Source organism: Saccopteryx leptura, chromosome 1 (genome assembly GCF_036850995.1).
Source record: "Saccopteryx leptura isolate mSacLep1 chromosome 1, mSacLep1_pri_phased_curated, whole genome shotgun sequence".
Taxonomy (NCBI): Eukaryota; Metazoa; Chordata; class Mammalia; order Chiroptera; family Emballonuridae; genus Saccopteryx; species Saccopteryx leptura.
Genome location: NC_089503.1, coordinates 151676415 through 151698209, shown reverse-complemented (window position 1 = coordinate 151698209; position 21795 = coordinate 151676415). Strand labels below are relative to the sequence as shown.

Sequence of the window (21795 nt, the reverse complement as noted above, 5' to 3'; positions counted from 1 at the left end):
CTACAGCCTCCCCTCCTGCCCACATGTGGGCACTCTGATAAGAAGCCTGGGTGGTCTCCCTTTCGGTGTCAGTGGGAGATGCCAACCACCTGAGGTCCTGGTGGGTCTGCAGAACCCTTCCCCCATCCCATCTGCCCAAACCACAATAAAGACGCGGGCTAGGTGCCTTGCTTGGCTCTCTCAAGGTATTTCAGACCTGCTCTCCTCAGGGACCTCAAGTACGCACACAATATATGTTTTGTATCATCGTGTGTGTGTGTGTGTGTGTGTGTGTGTGTGTGTGTGTGTGTCACATCATCGGTCTCCAGAAACTGGAGAAATTTGGACGGAAAAGGAGTGCCCTCTTGTTGGCCACAGTCCTCACCACTCCCAATCACCTGACTCCCAAACTCATGCTACTGTTCTCTCTGCCTGTGGGGAACAGGAGTTGAGGAGGACCACACCTCTCAAAATCAAAGAGAAAGTGTGCTTCTGGGATAAGGCTCCATTGGCATCCTCATAAAGGGTCCCCTCCGGTCTCCCTGGCTCCGAGATGGCCCGCGGACACCTGCATAGCTGTGGGCGGTGTACCTTACCTTCCTAGAGGAGATCCCACATCCCAGTCCACAGCCCCGGGCAAGGCGGCCCCCCTCCGCGGCATGTCAGGGCTTGGCCTGCTCCTCTGCCGGCTGTCTGGGGGGTGGGGGTCTGCTCCGGGACCCTGTGGGCCTCCCATGTCGCCACTGAGAAGAGGGATGCTGGGGACAGCTGACCGGGCTGGACCACTTCAATTTCTTGACACTTCACAAGTGGCATCAGCCCTCCCCCGCCCAGCGCAACAGCAGTAGGGGGGGGGGGGGCGCGAAGCTTTTCCGCAATAAGGGCAGAATTTGAACACTGCCTTGATTCTGTCGCCATTTTCAGGACAGAAGGTGACCACAATTCATGAGGCCATGGTCTGCACCTCTGGTGTGGTTAGCGGAGACGCCAGGTGAGCACCGTCTTGCTCTGCAGCCAGGTGCAAACCCCAGGTGAGGGCCCCCAAGCACTATGCGCGCACCCTCCGTCCAGGACAGGACTGTGCTGAGGGGCGGGGGGCTTCGGTTTTCATTTATGAATTAGGATTACATCTTTTATGTTCTTTAGTGGCCTTAAATGATCTACAAAATCAAGTCTAATGTCTTTCTAGGACCAACCCAATTTAATCATTAACTACCTGCCCTACAATCCTATATTATTGTTATATTTATGCTATTTCTTCCTGCTTTTATCCTTCTTTTTTTTTTTTTTTTTTTTTTTTTTTTTCATTTTTCTGAAGCTGGAAACAGGGAGAGACAGTCCGACAGACTCCCGCATGCGCCCGACCGGGATCCCCCCTGGCACGCCCACCAGGGGGCGATGCTCTGCCCATCCTGGGGGTCGCCATGTTGCGACCAGAGCCACTCTAGCGCCTGAGGCAGAGGCCACAGAGCCATCCCCAGCGCCCGGGCCATCTTTGCTCCAATGGAGCCTTGGCTGCAGGAGGGGAAGAGAGAGACAGAGAGGAAAGCGCGGCGGAGGGGTGGAGAAGCAAATGGGCGCTTCTCCTGTGTGCCCTGGCCGGGAATCGAACCCGGGTCCTCCACACGCTAGGCCGACGCTCTACCGCTGAGCCAACCGGCCAGGGCTATCCTTCTTGTAATAAACCAGTTCTCATATTTTGAATCCTTTTCTATATGTTATGACAACTTTTTTTGACATCTTCAGAAAAATTAATTGCTGATTCCTCCATCCGCTTATTTGTCAAGATTATAAAAATGATAACCTCCTGATTAACACTCAGTATGAGTCATTTATCTTTCTACTTATCATTTGAACTGGATTTGTTGACTTCAAACGATCCTCTCTTGGAAGCAGAATGACCACGTAGACTATTTTCCTCTCTGGAATTCCTTTACAAACAATGTGAACCGCGGATACCACATGGTCACTCGCTTGGCTTTAGGTTGCCTTGGGATTAGTCTGCTGCTGTTCAGGACTTCACTCTCCAACTTCATTAGACAATCTTTAAAAGATGAGGTCACATCTATCTTTTCCTTTGCTGGAAGGAAAGCGCCGGTCACGGCAGCTGTAATAAAGGGAATCGCCACATGTTGATGGCCACAAGCAACCTTCATTCTTTATTCAAATGCTTTAACTCTTCCTGTTGATTCCCTTTAATTTTATCTCTGAGGATTGCTGAACCCCAAATGTTCAGGGCTCTCTCATCTGACCAAGAGTCTGACTGAATTTACCTTTTGTCCTCAGGCACCTGAGCAACATAAAAAAATGTTGAACTACTTTATAAAGGGCTGGGGTCTCCTCAAAATTAACCAGAATAGATTAATAAACATATGTATTTTTGGTTCAATTAATACATTGATTACAAAGATTCAACTAAATACCTAAAAGTAGAAAGGCAAATTCCTCCTTAATCACCCTATATTGCCATTTATTTCAAAACATATAAGGCATCTCATTTCAATAGGACTGAATGTTTCATATATTAAATATATTTTTTCTAATGTTTACTTTCACAAATCATATGATCCCAACCACTCTACATAATAAATATAAGAAATGTTTCTGTGTCTATACTTCATCTCTTCTATTTCTATTTTGACCAAGCCATAGAAACTCATTTGGAAAAGAGCAGCTTAGAGCAGCAGAAGTAGAATATGAAATGTGGTGAGGAAAACAAGCATCCACATGTCACATCTGTCCCACAGACGAGTTTTCTCCTCAATGAAGCCAGACAGCCAAGTTCTGTGGTATGAGAGATCATAAAAAAAAAAAAAAGCCCAGAACTTCATGCTTCAAATTCAAACCTAATCCTGTCCCACCTATTGTCATGTCTTGAGTACTATCAGGTCAACGTGTTGTGTTAGTCTAACTCACACACGAATACCAGAATACCAGATTGCTAACAAGTAGGTATGTTGGCAGGAAAAATTTCCCTGAACTCTGAAAATAATGGTGAGCCCAGCATGTTAGATTTGTGGCAGACTTGAATGAAATCTGCTCTCCACCACCAGTTGAATCTGAGTGCACTCTCTGTGCAGTGTGCTAGACCAAACCGTGCACGCACGAGCCAGAATCAGACCGGGCCCAGCATCCTTTTCAAAACTGAGCCAGTGCGGCAGTAACGGCCACACAGCTCTGTTGCAGCCATTCCGGAACCCACACGTGTGTGCCAGCCATACTTTCCAACCCAAGCTGCCCGAGAACACGTGTCACGCCATGCAATTCTCCCAGATGATGCCAAATTGTACCCGTGCAAAAATGTCACCGAAAGCCCGAAATGGTGTTGCCACCCTCCCAGAGGAAATTTTCAGAAATCAGAAATCCACTGCGGAGAGAACTAAATGCAACGTCCACCTCTCTTAGGCAACTTGTTGTTCAGAGATGCACAGGCAGCCTAAAAAAAAAAAAAAATAGGGCACATCTTCAAAACAGCTCCCTTCTGGTGGGCATCATCACCCCAGAAGGACTAACACATGGCACCCAGCCGCCCACTGAAGTAAACCTCCACACTGTGAGCATCTCTGCAAAGTAACTTGGACCCACACCTGCTTCCTCCGGCAGCCTCCCCAGCATCGCCTTGGGCCATAATTAACATCAGTGGAAACATAAGAGTGCCAAGAGCAAAGATCCAGGGCACAGTCACTCCATCAGCATCTAAGCTCTGCTCATTGACTCTCTGCCCCTGGACATGTGCTCTCAACCACAGCAGCTGCTTCCACCGCCAGCCAAAGGGGCTTGATTAGACGCAGGGTCAACCCAAAGAAGTGGGACGAATGAATGCGGGGAGCTCAACAGTTCGCAGCACAGGATATCCTCTGAATCCGGGAAACAGAGCAATCAACAGATCAAGACTGCGTGCTTTCTATCCTGGAGGAGCGCTCCACTTACGGAAAATCCACGCAGCCCCGGAGGTGGACAGGGAGAGCCACTGCCGAGACAGACAGCCTGTCTGCATGGGTACTTAGACAGGACTGCACTGTGCGTCACTAATTAGGCAGCGTTGAGCCCCACTCCCACACAGGAATAGCGATGCCGTCAGTGGCAGCATCTCCTCGTACCAAGGACAAAAATAAATACTTCATCGGGAAGTAGAGGCACAGGCCGCCAAGACAGGCCTCTCTGGAGTTTTGAGCTCTCCTCATAGAACGACGGGGATTGATGCGGATGGTGCTGTGGTCCCTGGGCATCCTTCCATGTTGCCCATCACTTTCCGGCGCACGCGTGTCTGGTTCCCTCGGCTCCTTCCAGCCTCCACCAGTGGCACTCCTCCTGAAATCCTCACTTGCATCCCACAGCTGCCTCTGCCAGCCGGCCCACCGTGTTTTCACCCAACCTCCGGCTGCCTCTCCCTTCAGCCCAGGGAGCATGTCAGCCCTCCTTGTTTGGCTACCTGAGCCTGTCTCCTTCCCCGCTTCCTCCTCCACTCCACACCCTTTCACCCAGACTGTGCAGGTCTATCAAGATGAAAACAACACTGTGACACTCAGAACATACTTCTCCTGTGAGATGCACACAGGGGTCTCTGTTGCACAATCTGCATTTGTCCCCCCGTGCAGTAGAGATTCAACTCGCAGATAGGAGATCCAGACTGGAGATCGGAGGGGAGACTGACTTCTGCCCTTCATTTGGGCCAAAGAATACTTATCTCCTTACTTTCAACTTCTTCTCAGGTTACAGCGAGAGCTGGGGAGATGTAAATACGTAAGTCAAACCCCAGACCAAATTCACAGGTTATCCCTTTCCAACGGACAGCACTTCTCAGTGGCTCTTATCACAGGCTGATTCAACTCCTTATTCATAAAGGGCCAACAGCAAGAGAAGGCGGCTTGCTGTGCCCGGAGGGTGGAGGATGGCAGGAGTCACCCCATAGACTGATCTTTTTGTTCCGATGCAGAAATGTGTGGGATTGGGCTGCGAGCAGAGTTCGTGTGTGTGTGTGTGTGTGTGTGTGTGTGTGTGTGTGTGTGTGTATGTTTCTTTCCCTCTTGCAGCTCCAAGCTAGCCTTACTCTACAGTTCTGCTGAAGAAGTCCTTTCTGCAGCAGACATAACACAGGAAGCCTCAACAATTGCTGTTGGTATTTAATATCGAACACCCACTCCGAGACCAGGCTCTCTGCTGATATATAACTTGTATCTCATTAGAACTTTCGGGGGAGGGCGTTAGGAGGGGGACACTCTGACTGAAAGTAAAAAGCTGTTTCATTATTGTAAGGGTAATAAGCATACACATTCCTCAAATGTCTCTAATTGCTTCCCATAATACAGTGCAATTTTCTTCTTTTATTATAAATACTCATCAACATAATGCACTGTGTGGGCACAGCTCTATGGCAGTGGTCCCCAAACTTTTTTGGGCCACGGACCGATTTAATGTCACAAAATATTTTCACGGACCAGCCTTTAGGGTGGGACGGATAAATGCACAAAATAAAATTATGCAACCGGCATAAAAACTGTGGTATTTTTAAATATAATTGTCGAACTTATGAGACAAGCGTCAAGAGTGAATCTTAGACAGATGTAACAGGGAATCTGGTCATTTTTAAAAAATAAAACATCGGACAAGAATCTGGCCTTTCCACCTTCAGAAGGGAAGGGAGGGAGAAGATGCGGGTTTCTTACCCTGGCCCACTAGGATGTGAGAGCCCGCGGAAGCAAGTGCACAAGTCTGTCTGGGTCTCCGCCATACCTCCAGCACCTAGAGCCCAGCCTGGCACAAAGGAGGAGGCCCCCAGAAACATCTGCTGAGTGAATCGAGGCTGCCTGCCAAGGTCCCTTCTCCATCAGCTCGCTGCTGGTCCTCAACGGGAGCGCCAACCATGATGGCTGATGGACCACGCGGATTGACTCCCCGGACTGGAGAGCTGGAAGAGAGCCCTGGTCTCTCAGTCCCTAACTCACTCCATCACGGAACTCACACACCTCACTGTGAGGACCGGGAGACTGCAGCCCAGCGTGGGAAAAAGGCTTCCCCAAGATCACATAGCCTGGTGGTGGCAGACAGAGATGGAGCTCCGGTCTCTGACTCCCAGTTCAGGGTTCTGCCTGCTTCGCCATGCACGCACGCATCCATGAGCACCTGCTGTATTCCAGGGACTGCTCTAGGCACTAAGCATCCAGAATTCACAGGAAAGCAGATCCTTGTTCTCATGGAGCTTGTAGTCCGGGGGTGGGGTGGGAGGGTGGTGGGGGGACAGAAACAAGCAGCTGGAGCTGTGAAGGATGTAAACAGGCAGATGGGACATGAAGTGGAGAAGAGTGTGGAGGGACAACCAAAGCAAGGAGCTTTAGCCGAAGCCTCAAGCAGAATTACGACCGGGAGATGACTCGGCACAGCCCCCACCTCTAGTGTCTGCTTCTGTGCTCCCTCCGTTCTGTCCTACGTCTTCCCAGCCTGCTCCAGGCCCTTCCTCATTCTGCTCAGAGCTCATCGGTCATCCTGCAGCCACCTGCGATGACCCTCTCTCCAGCCACCATCCTCACACACAGAGTCCAGTCCAGGGATGACTGTAGCTCCCAAGGTGCCTCCGGGGTCACATGTCTTTCACTTCTAGAACCGAAAAGACTAATATTCTGCGCTAAGTCCAAGAGCAAATCTCCCATTTTGCAGGGGAGGAGCATGAGGCCCAGAGAGGGCAAGTAAACTGCCCAAGGTCACACAGTAACTAACAGAAATAAATAAACAAACAAACAAACAAATAAATAGAACATCGTTCAGACTTAAATATAAATAAAACGGAAATAATGTAAGTTATTTATTCTTTCTCTGCAGACCGGTACCAAATGGCCCACGAACCGGTACCGGTCCGCGGCCCAGGGGTTGGGGACCACTGCTCTACGGTGCTTTCTTAAACATTCAACTAAGCCTACTGGTAGCTTAAGCTATATAAAAATTTAAAAAAGGTCACCATGGTAAAACATAATTTTTAAGGTTGTTTCCCCCCCACCTCAGAAAATGTAATATAATTAGGAAGCAGACTCATTGTCAGTCTGCACAAGGTTATGCCTTGTTTTGGTTGTCTGCCTTTCTCTTCCTCGCAACTCAAGGTCGAAGCCTCTGATGAGCCATGGAGGCCACGTTTATCCCCGCCCTGAGATGGTCCTAGCAGGAAAAAGAGACCTACAGTTCTCTCCTCCATCCAGCCTCACACAGCTTGGTGACAGGCCAGCTTCCCGGACCCAGGGCCTTTCATCCTGTCCCCTCCATATTCATGGACAACCAGATCTGGATCTTCGCTCAAAACCCAACTAAAGCCTGACCAGGCAGTGGCGCAGTGGATAGAGCATCAGACTGGGATGCAGAAGACCCAGGTTTAAGACCCCGAGGTCGCCAGCCTGAGCGAGGGCTCATCTGGTTTGAGCAAAAGCTCACCAGCTTGAGCCCAATGTCGCTGGCTCAAGCAAGGGGTTACTCGGTCTGCTGAAGGCCCGCGGTCAAGGCACATTAAAAAAAAAAAAAAAAAAAAAAACCAACTAGAGGCCCTGGCCAGTTGGCTCAATGGTAGAGCATCGGCCTGGCGTGCAGGAGTCCCAGGTTCGATTCCCGGCCAGGGCACACAGGAAAGGTGCCCATCTGCTTCTCCACCCCCCCCCCTTCCTCTCTGTCTCTCTCTTCCCCTCCCACAGCCAAAGCTCCATTGGAGCAAAGTTGGCCCGGACACTGAGGATGGTTCTGTGGCCTCTGCCTCAGGCGCTAGAATGGCTCTGGATGCAACAGAGCGACGCCCCAGATGGGCAGAGGATTGCCCCCTGGTGGGCATGCTGGGTGGATCCCAGTCGGGCGCATGCCGGAGTCTATCTGACTGACTCCCCGTTTCCAACTTCAGAAAAATAAAAATAAAATAAAAAACCCCAACTAGAGGGTTGAGAGCCTTGAACCTGTTTCTTCCAACCAGCCTTCTTTCCCAGAGCCAGACCCAGCCTGTTGGCTAGAATCCTGAGAAGTGAAAAATATTTCCAGAATACCTATACTTCTTGGCAAGGTTCTGCCTGCCCTACCGGACTGGTGTTGGTGATCTTCTGAATCACAGCTTTTATACACAGACAGAAAAATAAAAAAAGAAAAAGAAAAAGTCTGGATGGATATACACCAAAGCATTAATAATAATTATCTCTGGGTGGTAAGGAAACACATGATTTCAATTTTCTCCTTTACTATATTTTCCAAATGTTCCGCAGTAAGACATATTACTTTTGTACTCAGGGGGAAAAAAAAGAAAAGGTTCTATGTTTTGCTCTAAGTCACTGAGACATACTGTTACCCTTCCTCTGTGTTCCTGCTTCGTTGAAGTCTCTCTTCTCTTTCCCAAATCTAGATGGTTGAAAAAGAGTTCTCCCACCATGGAGCAGGCAAAAAATCTCAAGAATAAGTTCTAAGAGAAAACAGTTTTTTAAAGGTTTAAAAATATTTTGTAACATTGAATAAAAAGCCCTGTTTTGAAACCATCTCTTATACATCCTAGGACAAGGAAGAGAGATGACTTGGTGAAGTAAGGCATCCAGACTTGCATGGCACTGTGGATTGGGGAATATAAATCAAAGCCACAAAGGCAGGACGGTGGAACATGAGGAATTATGCCCTAGACACAAAACCCAACGACCTTCAGCTTTAGAAGTCTACCCGACCCCTATCTTCCCCGTGCCCCACCTCCAGTGCTTTAGTTGCAAGATCTGGATGTTTCTGTCTTGGTGGGGAACTGCCTTCTGGTCATCTCATGGTTTTCTCTCTACCTGGGAAGTGTGTTTCCTCCTGAAATGGATTATTTAGGAGCCTGCTACAGGTTCCGTAAGCTACTTTCCTCCATTGTATCCACCAGTACCAAAGTCCACTGCTGTGCATTTGGATTTCTTTACTAGGAAATTTACAGATTGCTGTCATTCATTTCTTCCTTACAAAATCTCTTTGAAGAATGTTAGCTTCAAGTAGAATTTATTATTAAAAAATAAAGAAATAAAACAAGCAAGATACCACTTCACACCTACTAATATAGCTGCCATCAAAAAGACAGTACCAAGTTTTGGCAACAATGGGAACAAATGGAAACATGCAGAGAGAATACTGGCAGGATATACAATGCTATAAACAGCTTCCAAAATTATGTTTGATAACCATTTGGTAGCATCTCAAAAAGTTAAAACAGGGAGTTATCATATGATCCAGTCATTCCACCATTGGGTATAAACACTCAGGAGAAATGAAAACATCTGTCACACAAAAAACCTGTATGAGTGTGTTCAAAGGTGTAGCATGCACAGTAGCTAAAAAGTGGAAACAACCCAAATATCCATCAGCTGATGAAAAGATGAGTGAAATATGGCATAGACATATGAGGATCTATCATTCAGCCATGAAAAAGGAATGGGCTACCAATGCATGCCGCAATAGCAATGAATCTTGAAAACATTAGGCTAAGTAAAAGAATACAGATATAAAGGCTGCCTAGTGTATCATTCTTTTTACGTGAAATGTCCAGAACAGGCAAATCCGTAGACAGGAAGTAGATTCGTGGTTGCCAAAAGAAAAGAGGAATGAGAATAATTTCTGGTGGGTACAGGGTTTCTTTTTTACAGTAATCAACATGTTCTGGAATTAGATGATGTTTGCACACTTCTGTGACTAGATGACAAACCACTGAATTGTATGATACATGTTAGAACAGGGGTCGGGAACCTTTTTGGCTGAGAGAGCCATGAACGCCACATATTTTAAAATGTAATTCCGTGAGAGCCATACAACGACCCGTGTACGTTATGCATTATCCAATAAAAATTTGGTGTTGTCCCAGAGGACAGCTGTGATTGGCTCCAGCCACTCGCAACCATGAACATGAGTGGTAGGAAATAAATGGATTGTAATACATGAGAATGTTTTATATTTTTAACGTTATTATTTTTTTATTAAAGATTTGTCTGCGAGCCAGATGCAGCCATCAAAAGAACCACATCTGACTCGCAAGCCATAGGTTCCCAACCGCTGTGTTAGAAGAATAAATTTTGCCTGACCAGGTGGTAGCACAGTGGATAAAGCATAGGACTGGGACGCAGAGGACCCAGGTTCGAAACTCCAAGGTCACCAACTTGAGCACGGGCTCACCAGCCTGAGTACAGGGTTGCTGGCTTGAGTGTGGGATCATAGACATGACCTCATGGTCACTGGCTTGAGCCCAAAGGTCACTGGCTTGAAGCCCAAGGTCATGACTTAATCCCAAGGTTGCTGGCTTGAGCAAGGGGTCACTCACGCTGCTGTAGCCCCCCGGTCAAGGCACATATGAGAAAGCAATCACTGAACAACTAAGGAGCTACAGTGAAGAATGCTTCTTATTGACCAGGCGGTGGCGCAGTGGAAAGAATGCTTCTTATCTCTCTCCCTGTCTGTCTGTCCCTATCTATCCCTCTCTCTGTCTCTGTCACACACACAAAAATATTCTTTTTTTAAGGATTCTTTTATAGCTCTGTTTATAAAAATCTCCCAAAGATTTTCCAATGTCATACTCCTGTAGCAATGAGCACCCTTAACATCCAGATTTTGACTTTTAACACTATTCCCAATTTAAAACAACAACAGAAAAAGAAAAAAAAATTTTAAAAACAAAACAAAACAGAGCTTCCTAGAGAAAGACTGATTCTGTGCCCGGACAGCAAAGGAACAGAAGCTACCTTGACAGGACCTCCACTAGCCAAAATTATGAAATTGGAAAAATCACTGAATCTACAAATATCTGGGCGTGCATAATGGTGTTCTACGAGAACCAGTCTTTGAGAAAGAAAACAAAGCAAAAACAGCTTATTTGTCCACCTCATTTCAAATAGCCATTCAATCAACACCTTCCTTTGAAAAAAATGCAAAGGGGAGAAAAATAGCATTTATTCTGCCTTTTTAAGATAAGGTTTCAAAGTAATCAATAAATCCACTTATAAATACATATATATTTATCAAATGTTTTATTATATATTATCTATTTTATATAAATGTTATATATCACAATTATGTATAATTAATTATAAAATATTTGAGCAGAGACCTGAAGAGGGAGTAAACCACACATATATCTAAAGTAAAAGTGGTTTACTTTTTCCATTTCTAATATATTTTATCTTTAAATGACAGTTGACATACAATATTATACTAGTTTTAGGTGTACAACTCTGTGATTAGACATTTATATGACTTACAAAGTACAGCATAGGGAATATATTCAATGATATTGTAATCAGATGGGCGTTGAATTTATCGGGGTGTTCACTTTGTAAGTTATAGAAAGTAAAAGCTTTTCAGGTTGAAAGAGCAACAAAGACAGTGTGTGAGCAGGAGTGCCTCTAGAGACCAGGGAGGCTGCAGAGAAATGAACAAGAATTGTAAATGATAAGATTAAGAGGAGATGAGGAAATGCCTAGGAGCACTCCTTAGAGCTCATAAAAATGCTTGTCTAAATCACCTGAAAACAATGGCCTTACTCCCCTCTCTTGGTGTAGGTAATAAGCTCCTATCTACCCTTGCTCACTTTTATCTTCTCATCTAAGGATGACAGACATGGGTGGATGACACAGCTCCCTATGATAATGCCCAAAACAGATATTGCTAATTAATTGCAGCTGTAGAATCCTTTTCTCCTCTCCTTAAACCAAATGTATTCATTATTCCTGTCCTATCATCATAGGAAGCATATATGGGTAATCTTTGTCCTAACTGAGCCAGAAATCCTTTGTCGTATAGAAAGTGCTATATAACCTAATGGACTTGTTGGGTTCTTGAACCCAACTTTCTCTGCTTCTTAGAGTAGGTCCCCCAGGAAGCAAAACCTGAAAGAAGCCTTACATCCAAGTTCTTCACTGGAGAGTGTGATTCAACAGTGGGAGTGAAGAAAAGGAGACCCAATACGAAGATCCATTATTGAGCTGGTCACCTGTACTGTGACTGATTGTTGTTCAGTCCCACAGGAGAGCTTGACATTTTTCTCAGGATCATCTATCCAGAGGAAGAAAAAGGAGTATTCATCCACAGGCTCTTATCATTGCTGAGGTCAAGTCCATTATCCTGAAGAACGACCACCTTCTGGATTTGTCTAATTGTTCCCCGTGGTATACTTCTTCTGACTTCTAAATTTCCTGTAAATGAGAAGGTAGGTTAAGATTTTGATCAGATTCAATTTACACCTTGTAGCCAGAATTCATCATGGGTGATGCTATGCCTTTGCATTCTGTTAAATCAGCTTGCACCTCGCATGATACAAAAATTAGCCTCTGGATTTGGGTGAAGACAGCTTGCTCTCTCCATTGTGTGGTGGTTTCCACCCAAACAAGAAAGTCATCCAGTTTCTTTGGCCTCACATAAATGTCAAGTTCCCATCCATCACTTATCTAATGGTGTTACTGCCAATACTATTTGAGATATAAAGAAATGTCAGCAGTAGCTGGAGATGGACTCCTCATCTACTCTCTACATCCCCACTCTGGATCCCAGAGGGCAACGCCTTCTGGAGACTGAGGGAGATTTACGCAGGACAAAGGAGGTCCCACAGTTTCATATCTTGTGAGAGAACTTGAGCCCAATGTGAATTTTATATCATGAGTTACCCTTTAAAGTTAGTGCTTAGAAAGTCCAAAGGGAAATGTGTTTTCATGGGTATGGGTTTACAAAACAACTATCCATTCCTGTTCATTTGTTTGGTTAGTTCACCCCAAGATGCTTTGTGTTCTTCCTTGTACTTGGTCATATTGTGGTAGATCTGGCTGTTTCCAGGGTCAGAAAGGGTGTTAACCCTGTCAATTTAGGGCATTCAAAATTTCTTTCATCCCACAGACTCCTTAAACACAAGTCCCAAACAGAAACCTGCCCATCTTCCCTATCATTTATCTCAGGAAGGATACTACCACCCACTCACTTGTTCATGCGGAAAACCCAAGAGTCATCCTTGTCTCCTCAACCCCCACATTCAGTCCATCAGCAGAACCTGTCAATTCTACCTCTTAGTAATCTCTTGAATGTATCTGTCTCTTTAACCCAAGAATTACCCTTCACAGAATTCTGCTCCTGGAATGGCATCCCAAAAAGGAGACTTTCACCAGTGCTATGGCTTCCAATTCTCTCTCCATGCCTCAGAGAGAACATTTCTACATCAAAAATGGCTCATGCCACCCTCTACTTGAATAGTCCCGTAGATTTCCTCTGGAAAAACAATGAACCTAAGGTGTTTACTAGAGCTTCTACATTCCGCACCATCAGTTTCTCCCATCTCCTTAACTTCCAGTCTTCCTTCCAATAGGTGCTTTGGTCATTACCAAACTTCTTTTGGCTCCTCAAGTGATTCCCTCTTGCCGACCTGGCCGCAGATTATTTATAATTATTGTATTATTCCTTTGTATTGCAACATGCAATGCAATAATAAATAATACAGGAATAAATTTTATGCTTTGTATACTCACAATTGTAGACCTACTTTTTGCCCACTGCTGTGCAATCCCTTTCTAAATACTGGGCCATAAAGTTATCCTGGCTCAGCTTTGTCCTAAGTTGTGTGGAGTTAGCTAGAAAATAGTGATAATAATACCTGTCTGGAAAGGTAGTTAAGAAAACAAAGATGATACATTTCACATCCCTGGCATAGAATAGGTACTTAATGCCTAGTAGCTATTGCTAAAGAACAAAATAGTAGCTAGATGCACACATATCAGGGGGAGGGGGTGTTTTGAATTCTTTCAAGACAATTGCTATAATGGTGACACTGAATAATTTTGTAAGGCACTCTACTATATGAAGTTATTCCAAAGGAACACTCTGGCTGAGGTCCGAAAGGTTCTTGTAAAGCAAGCAGGCTGATTGGGGTGCACTGGCAGAATAATCAGCTATCCAGCATTTGGGTATTTCAAAATCAGGGCTCTTAATATGGGGTCCATGAAACTCCATAGTATTTCAAAATGTGTGTGATTTCCTTAAAACTCAAGGCAAAATTTTGAGTGGGCATATAGGTGTTTGTGTCTGTGCACCATTCTAGAGAAATGGTTCACAGAGGGACTGTGAATAAGAAAATGTTGGGAATCACTGCCTCAAGGTTGCTTTGACAAATCTGGTGCTCTGGCAAATAGAATATGTTGGCAATGTGATAGTTGTGTCATCTGGCTGGCCAAAGCAATGTTTTCTGCTAAAGCCAAAGATTAGAAATTTGGGGCCAAAATGATCTCAACTCAATGGTTCTTCTACACCATGTTTCCATCTGCCCAGCATGTGAGCTATTAACACATGGTTGCTGTTGATTATTTTTATGTCCTTATTTGCAAGGAAATTGCACTGAAACAAGTTCAGGGGGAAAAAAATATTTATCTGAAGTATTTGAAAACCAAATAAGTAAGCCTTCTATATAGACTAACAATTTTATATCACTAAAGAGTGAGTGTTTATGAAAGATGAAACACACGTTGACCAAGACTGCCTCTAGGTCATTCAATTACTAGTATTCATAATATATATATATATTCCTATCCTAATCCAAAAAATTAGCAAGGCTCGCCACGTGTTGAAATAATTTATTTCAACACTTAATGCATCATCTCTCCTGTGTTTCCACATGTTGTGTCATCACCATTTGACCTCAAACCATTGTTTAATATTTAATAGCACTGTTGGATAAGCAATACAAAGTATAGTTTACTTTTGAATGTAGCATTTACATGAAAAAATAAATAAACCAATACATGCTGTAAAAGGTACAATTTTAAGGTTATAATACTGATGCTTCTGATGGGTGGAAAAAAAGACATAAGAGGAAAGGAAACTTCAGGGAAGATGAATAAATCAGGGAGAGCCATGACTAATAAAAAGATGCCATGACTCTTCAATAAAGAACAAAGGCACAAAGGCAGAAAGGAACTGCCACCCAAATGTTGGCACAATGGACACTCCATGTTTCCACCTCTCAAGACGTAAGCATAATGATGGATCGTTTTGAGTGGGAATCTATTCACATGAAAATGATAAAATAACAGTCAACAAAACACTAATCAACAAAGGATCATTTATAGCGGGCACTACAGTGTGTCCGTAAAATCATGGTGCATTTTTGACCAGTCACAGGAAAGCAACAAAAGACGATAGAAATGTGAAATCTGCACCAAATAAAAGGAAAACCTTCCTAGTTTCTGTAGGATGATATGGCAGCATGTGCGCATGTGCAGATGATGATGTAACACCATGTATACAGCAGAGCAGCCCACAGCCATGCCAGTCGAGATGTGGACGGTACAGAGGAAAGTTCAGTGTGTTCTATGGCTCACTAAATTCGAATCCATGACCAAGTGCAACATGAATATTGGCGCATTTATAATGAAGCGCCACCACATAGGAATAACATTATTCTGTGGGATAAGCAGTTGAAGGAAACTGGCAGTTTGGTGAAGAAACCCCGTTCTGATAGGCCATCAGTCAGTGACGAGTCTGTAGAGGCTATACGGGATAGCTACCTAAGGAGCCCTAAAAAATCTGTGCGTGAGCCCATATCGAACTGCACTGAATAGGTATGGAACTGGGAGAGTTTTCCTTTTATTTGGTGCAGATTCACATTTCTATCGTCTTGTGTTGCTTTCCTATGACCAGTCAAAAGTGCATCATGACTTTACGGACACACTGTAAGTGTACATACATCTCAATGGTGACAGAAATTATGTCTCAGAGAAGCACTGAAAGAATGCATGCAGGAGAGTTGGATGAGTGAGCACTCCACTCCTGGAAAGTGTGTTCAATACCTTCTTTTTGACAGACCACAGACCCAATCAACCTTAAAAAGTACAGGCACAAGTGTAAGCCTGTATCAGAAAATCTTTATATCCATTGGGCTCCTTTGATATAAAAAGCTGGATATGAGTTTACTATCCTCCATCAGCATATTTTTCAGTGACATTCGAAATACAGAATGGATTTACAAATGATAGGTAAAAGAAATATAAGAAAACCTAAGTAAATGGAAAGACATACCATATTCATGGTTTTGAAAACTTAATGTTGTTAAAATTTTATTTCTCCCCAAATTGATCTATCCTTGCTATAATCTCAAAAAGCCTTTTTTTTTTTTTTGGTAGAATTCTACAAGTGGATTTTAAAATGTAGGTAAAAATACAACCAGAATATCGAAAGCAAACTTAGAAAAGAACACATTGGAAGAATTACTTTACTTGAACCCATTGCTTACTATAAAGTCACAGTGTTCAAGATAATGTGGTACTGAAATTGTATCAACAAATAGATCAATGGAACAGAATGGAGATCCCAGAAATCATACTTAAGAGGCTATTTGACTTTCAACACAGGTGCAAAGGCAAAATGCAAACTAGATTTGGAATGAATTCCCCTTTGAAAAAAGATAATTAAATACCTATAGGAAGATGCAGTAAGATAGTTTAAGTCATGTCTAACTGCTTTGTGTGTGTGTGGGGGGGGGGGCAGGCAAAATCACACAAAGAATGAGACAGGATTCATGTCAAGTAAGAAAATACAGATGAAAACACGGATGATCAAGGAGCAGTTGTATCTGCTACCGATTGCCACACAGAACAGACAAGCTCTAAGCAGAGAACTAATGATTAATTGTGCAAACCATTGCTACTTTATGCAAAGCTAAAATGAGGTAACAAAAGCCAAAATGTAAAAAAGTAACTAGAGCATGCCAACTTACCTTCAGCCAGTGACTCATCCAGGGAGGTGGCTTTGACTGTGATTGACACATTGTTTCAGCTGGAACAAAACAGCAAATACTGATTTGCTATGTCACACTTCCAATGCAGTAAAAAGTGTAACTAGAATTAGGGTTAAAAACGCTAAATGTCACACCCTGATATTTGCAGTTATAACCAAATATACCAATTGTTAATATTGTCAAAGCAACCTAAAATACAGCAGCAAACACTTCAGAAGTTTCTATCAATGCATTATAACATTCCTATCCTGAAGCATACTTTGAATTCTTTACTAAGCTTTTATTTTCATGAATTATGTTAAACCTGAATAAGCTGATACAGCTAATATGACATGCCTTAGATGGCTTCTGGAAACCCAAAATATTTCTAAACTTAGAGGGGAAAATAAGGCAATAAAAATGTTACACAGAAACAAGTAGTATCCAAAAAAAAATGTTCTGTTTAGGATGGACTGACCTACCTAACATCAAGGCAACCTTGAAAATAGAAAAGTTGGAGCACTCAATTAATCGTTTTTTTAGTACTATATACAGAAAACATATTCTAATGGCTTTTTTAAAAATGTAATAAACTGAATAAACCAGTGGTTTGGACATCACAGATAAACATTGCTTTTATGTACTCACATTTCTTAACTTGTAGTTCTGCAACGATTCAGCCAGTACAGAACCAATAACTCCCCCTTCAAATCCTCATACTAGCCTGTGAAGTTGCCCAATTCCAATGACCATGACGCATTAAGTAACTGTTTTTGTACCTAGAAGAACAAAATCTGGTTTTAAAAACATTTCAGCCTAGTTTTCAAGTGCTTAAATTCTGTTGTTTAATCAAGATTGAGTATTTGCATATGAAATCTTAATATTCGTTTTGCAAAACACCTAACTGTAAAAAAGTTTGCCATTCAATTTTAAAGCCAAAAATATAAGCTCCTCAGTTCATGACTTTCAAATTTTCCATGTTTAACCTCACCCCACCCCTTCATATTCACTCTTAAGGGACTGAAATTTAACTGGGTCAGTCCTGGTCTCAAACAACTATTTCATATGATTTCAAATAGCTTTCTTGAGAGCTAGATTCAATCATTTGCTAAACTCTAATATTTTAAATTTATAAACTTCAGAAGAAAGATAGTTTTTGAAGCTGACAAAAAAAAAAAACAATCATAGAACAACAGTCTTTTTGTGTGCTGCCCAGAAAGTCAGTTACAAAGTGGTCCTATTGTGTTTCTCATAATTTACATTTACTTTTTTGGCAGAGCAGAAAGAAAAAAAATAAGTCAAACTTGGAGGCACACAACAAAAATGAAGGAAGCCATTTTTTATTTTAACAAACCCCCTTGACATTGAGATTGAATCTACAAACCCAATATTTAAATTAACATTTACAGGAGATAAAACAGTAAAAGAAAAGAGTGGTTGTTTCTCTGTGATGTCACTGAGTGGGTGTGATGCCACTTCCTACCACAGAAATGGGACGGATCTCTTGAGGATGCCCACAGGAGGCCCATATAGAGCCAGTGTTGACCTGTGTGTCATTTCCTCAGATTGGCCAGCAAGTGCCCGGGCGCCAACAAGAGTCCTAATGACTGATGTATGCCGATTCAGAGCAGACATTCTCCCAAACAGATCAATACGATCCAAGGTGCAGCTGAAAAACAGGATGAGCTCGTATCATTGAGCAAACAGCATGCTGCTTAATCACAAGGGCTAGGGCAACACCGCACCTGTGTTTTCCACAGTGTGTTTGCCAGTGACCCCAACCCTGACCCGCAGAGCCACCCTCTGCAGGGCCAGAGTAATCCTGCATTGGGTCTGCCTCTGACCCTGGAGCACACCAAGAGCGGTGGCACTTTTCACAATGAAAGCCACTGTGTCCGCACTGGCTGGGCCTAGATAATCGCACGAGGCCAAAGCAAGTAGTCAACACAGTCGCTTTAGTCAAATAGCAGGTCTGAGTATTTGGCATGATGTAGACAAAATATAAAATAGAAACAGAATGTTTCCTTTGCACTCATCATACTGGAATTGGTGGATGCACCTTGGATTAAATTAATTTAGAAATTGTCTGATGACACCAGTTGTTTCTCTATACACAGACTAAAATAATTATGTGGATAAACCAAATATGTTTGCTCAAACATCCAGGTAAATATTTTTTTATTCACCTCCCAAATCTGCCTCTCTTCTAGTTTCATTTAGTGACATAGAGCCTCTCCACACCCCCCCCCACACACACACACACACCATCGCAGAAAGGAGGTCATGTAGTACATATGTGGGGTTTTCTGATATTAACCTGTTGTATGTGCACATGCAAATAAACAAGAGTTAAATCTAGCAAGCACATGAAAGTTGCATCGCTGTTATCATTGCTGTAAGGCTGCAAAATATGAGGAAATTCTAGTCTTTAATACAATCTTCTCAAAAGTATCGAGAAAATAATGCGTTAAAATGTGACCCCGCATTCATTTACATGAGATGACTTTATATACGAACCAGTATGAGTAAAAATTTTGGGTTTTGGGTGGTTCTAGGTCCAAAAAGAATCTCAGAATTTGATTTTCCCAGCTTCCAGAGGCTACAGCAGCTTCAGGACCAATTAATCTACTTGAACAGGGGCAAATATTACATAAATCGTGTAACTACATTTGGGTCTTAAAATTTTGTAATGTCCATTGGTAGCACTGCCATAAAAGTCCAACCGCGTCTACTGACTAAGACCTTTAACGTATTCAGAATATTTCATTTATTTTCTGCCCTTAGATACACGGCTTGATAACTCTCACTAAAACAGAAGTTTCGTCTCTGGCTGCTATTAAAAGATAAATTTGGAGATATATATATATATATATATATAATTTTAAAAAAACACCTCAAGTGACAATAATTGTTCGCCTTCCCCTTTCCTTCAGCTAAGTTTTCCTTAGGGAAAAAAATTAAAAAGACTTAAAGGAGAGAAAAGAAACTTTCCCTCCAGCATATCACTATATAAGCACTATATTCATCTCCCTGAATAAAGGAGAAATACATTCATTCATCTTTGGAGCTCGGCCATGGAGTGGCGGCTCCTGCAAAGGGAGCGGTCTGCTATTAATTGTTAATGTCGTCTGCCATTAGAGGGCACTAAACAACTCCACATTAATGCTGCACTGGAGGGAAGAGAAAGGAAAACGGGAAAAGAAAGAGGGAGGGAGGGGGGAACTCGAGCGGAGTCGGGGCAGAAGGAGGGAAAGAGAGCAGAGGAGAAGGGGTGGGCGGACAGGAGGAAAAGAGAAAAGAGGGGAAAGAGAGGAATCAATCTGGAAAGATTAAGAAGGATGTGGAGTCCCAGAACCTTCTGAAGTGAGCAAACCGCGCCGCCTCCCCACACCCCCGCCCCGGGCCCGCGCCGCCGGGGCTCCTCCCCTCGCGTCCTCAGGACAGTAATTATAAAGCGAAAAGCAGCGGCGAGGTCACCGGTTTTTACCAGCCTGCTGCAGCGAGTGCGCGCGGTGCAGGTGCGGCGGCCGCGGGGCTTTGTGATTCATACCCACGTTCAAAGGGGGGCTTGGGCCCGTCTGAGAGGCACCCAAACAACTGTCTTCTAATATTAGCACGGCTGTATTTCGGGATCTATTATAGTCTGTCCAGACAGATCCCATTGTAATGGGATCTTTTATTAAAAGATTAGCACTATCTTCTGCAGTTGGTGGAAAAAAATCTGTTATCACTGAGTTATTTGCAGTTGTGGAAGGGGTGGAAGGGGGTGGAAGATGGGGGGTGAGAGGGCAGGAGGAGAAGTGGGGCGCGGTCTGGCGGGAGGAGGGAAGCAGGGGGGAGGGGCGGGTTTGAAATCCGTAGGAGAAAATCCCAGTGACCTGCGAATGTCCAAGAATTTTGTCTGCATACTTCGCTGTCTGTCGTCCTTGGGGCTCCAGGAGCAAAAAGAATAGAAATTTAAAAGGCAGCTTTGGAATAAACAAAATAGCATTTTCCGTGAAGTAATCGTTTTATATAAAAGGAAATATCGCCTCCTCAGTTTCATTCAGCGGTGCCAAAAAATGTTATAAATGAGAGACCCGCCAACTTTCAGCGAAGAATGCCAGGCACTGTGCTTAATAAACTGAGGCTACAGAAGTTCACTATCGATGTTGCAATCTTTTTATTCCGCGAGCCGAGAGAGGGAGGGAGGGAGAGAGAGAGAGAGAGAGGGAGGGGGAGGGAGGGAGGGAGGGAGAGAGAGAGAGAGAGAGGGAGGGAGGGAGGGAGGGAGGGAGGGAGAGAGAGAGAGAGAAGAGAGACCGAGACAGACACTCTCAGGACAGAAACTGGGGAGCGTCGGAGCGGGGGAAGGGCGGACCGCCTACGTCGGCGCCCCAGCTCCGCGCTGCGACTCCAGACGCAGCGAAGTGAAAGAGGAAAAAAGAAAGGGAGAGGGCGACACTGCGACGGGGGAGGCCGGGCCCGAGGTGTTAAACATTTTTGTTTGCTCCTGACTCGCGGAGACCCAGGGCCGCGTCTGGGCCCCGCTCAACCCCGGGAGAAGGGGCCGGGGCTCTGGGCCGGGGATGCCTGAAAAGTGAGGCACTCACAGCCCCAGACACAAAACCTCGCCTGTCCCGCGCCCAGGCTGCGGGGGCCTGAGACCCAGCGCGCCCCGAACGGAGCGCGGGCGGGTTGTGCAGCGGCTCGGGGCTCTGGCCTTTTGCAAAGTCTTCCTGGAGCTGAGCGGCGGTGCGCACACAAACTCCTGGTCCCCCGGTACCCCCACCGCTCGCGCGCGCGCGCGCGCACACACACACACACACACACGCGCGCGCAGACACAATCACACACTCACGCTCACACCCGCCACCCCGCGCGCGCCGGGGCTGCATGCAAGCGGCGGCGTGCAGGACTAGAAGTGGGTGTTCTTCCCCACTTCCCACCCCCAAAGCGTCCCCCACCCCCGCCCCGGTCGCCTCCCCCCTCCCTCTCGCTCCTACGCAATAAGAACTCGGCGATTCCCCTCCTGCCGCTTTGATTTCGGGCACCTCCAGCAGATAATTGGGAAGGGTTTCCAGAAGGTGGGAAATGTCACCTGATTCACACTGAACTTTTAAAAGCTCCCC

At 44.4% G+C, this 21795-nt stretch overlaps 1 long non-coding RNA gene across 2 annotated transcripts; it reads right to left on the bottom strand.

Annotated features, from left to right (window-relative positions):
• Window positions 1–12002: 12002 nt before the first annotated feature.
• Window positions 12003–21745, bottom strand: LOC136400700 (uncharacterized). Of its 2 annotated transcripts, none has more exons than XR_010750362.1 (4): window positions 21670–21745; window positions 17333–17463; window positions 16685–16743; window positions 12003–12128 (listed from the first exon to the last, which is right to left on the bottom strand). It is a non-coding gene; the product is annotated as an uncharacterized lncRNA (long non-coding RNA). The 2 variants fall into 2 exon arrangements; XR_010750363.1 differs by lacking the exon at window positions 21670–21745 and adding an exon at window positions 18168–18460.
• Between the last annotated feature and the right edge of the window lie 50 nt (window positions 21746–21795).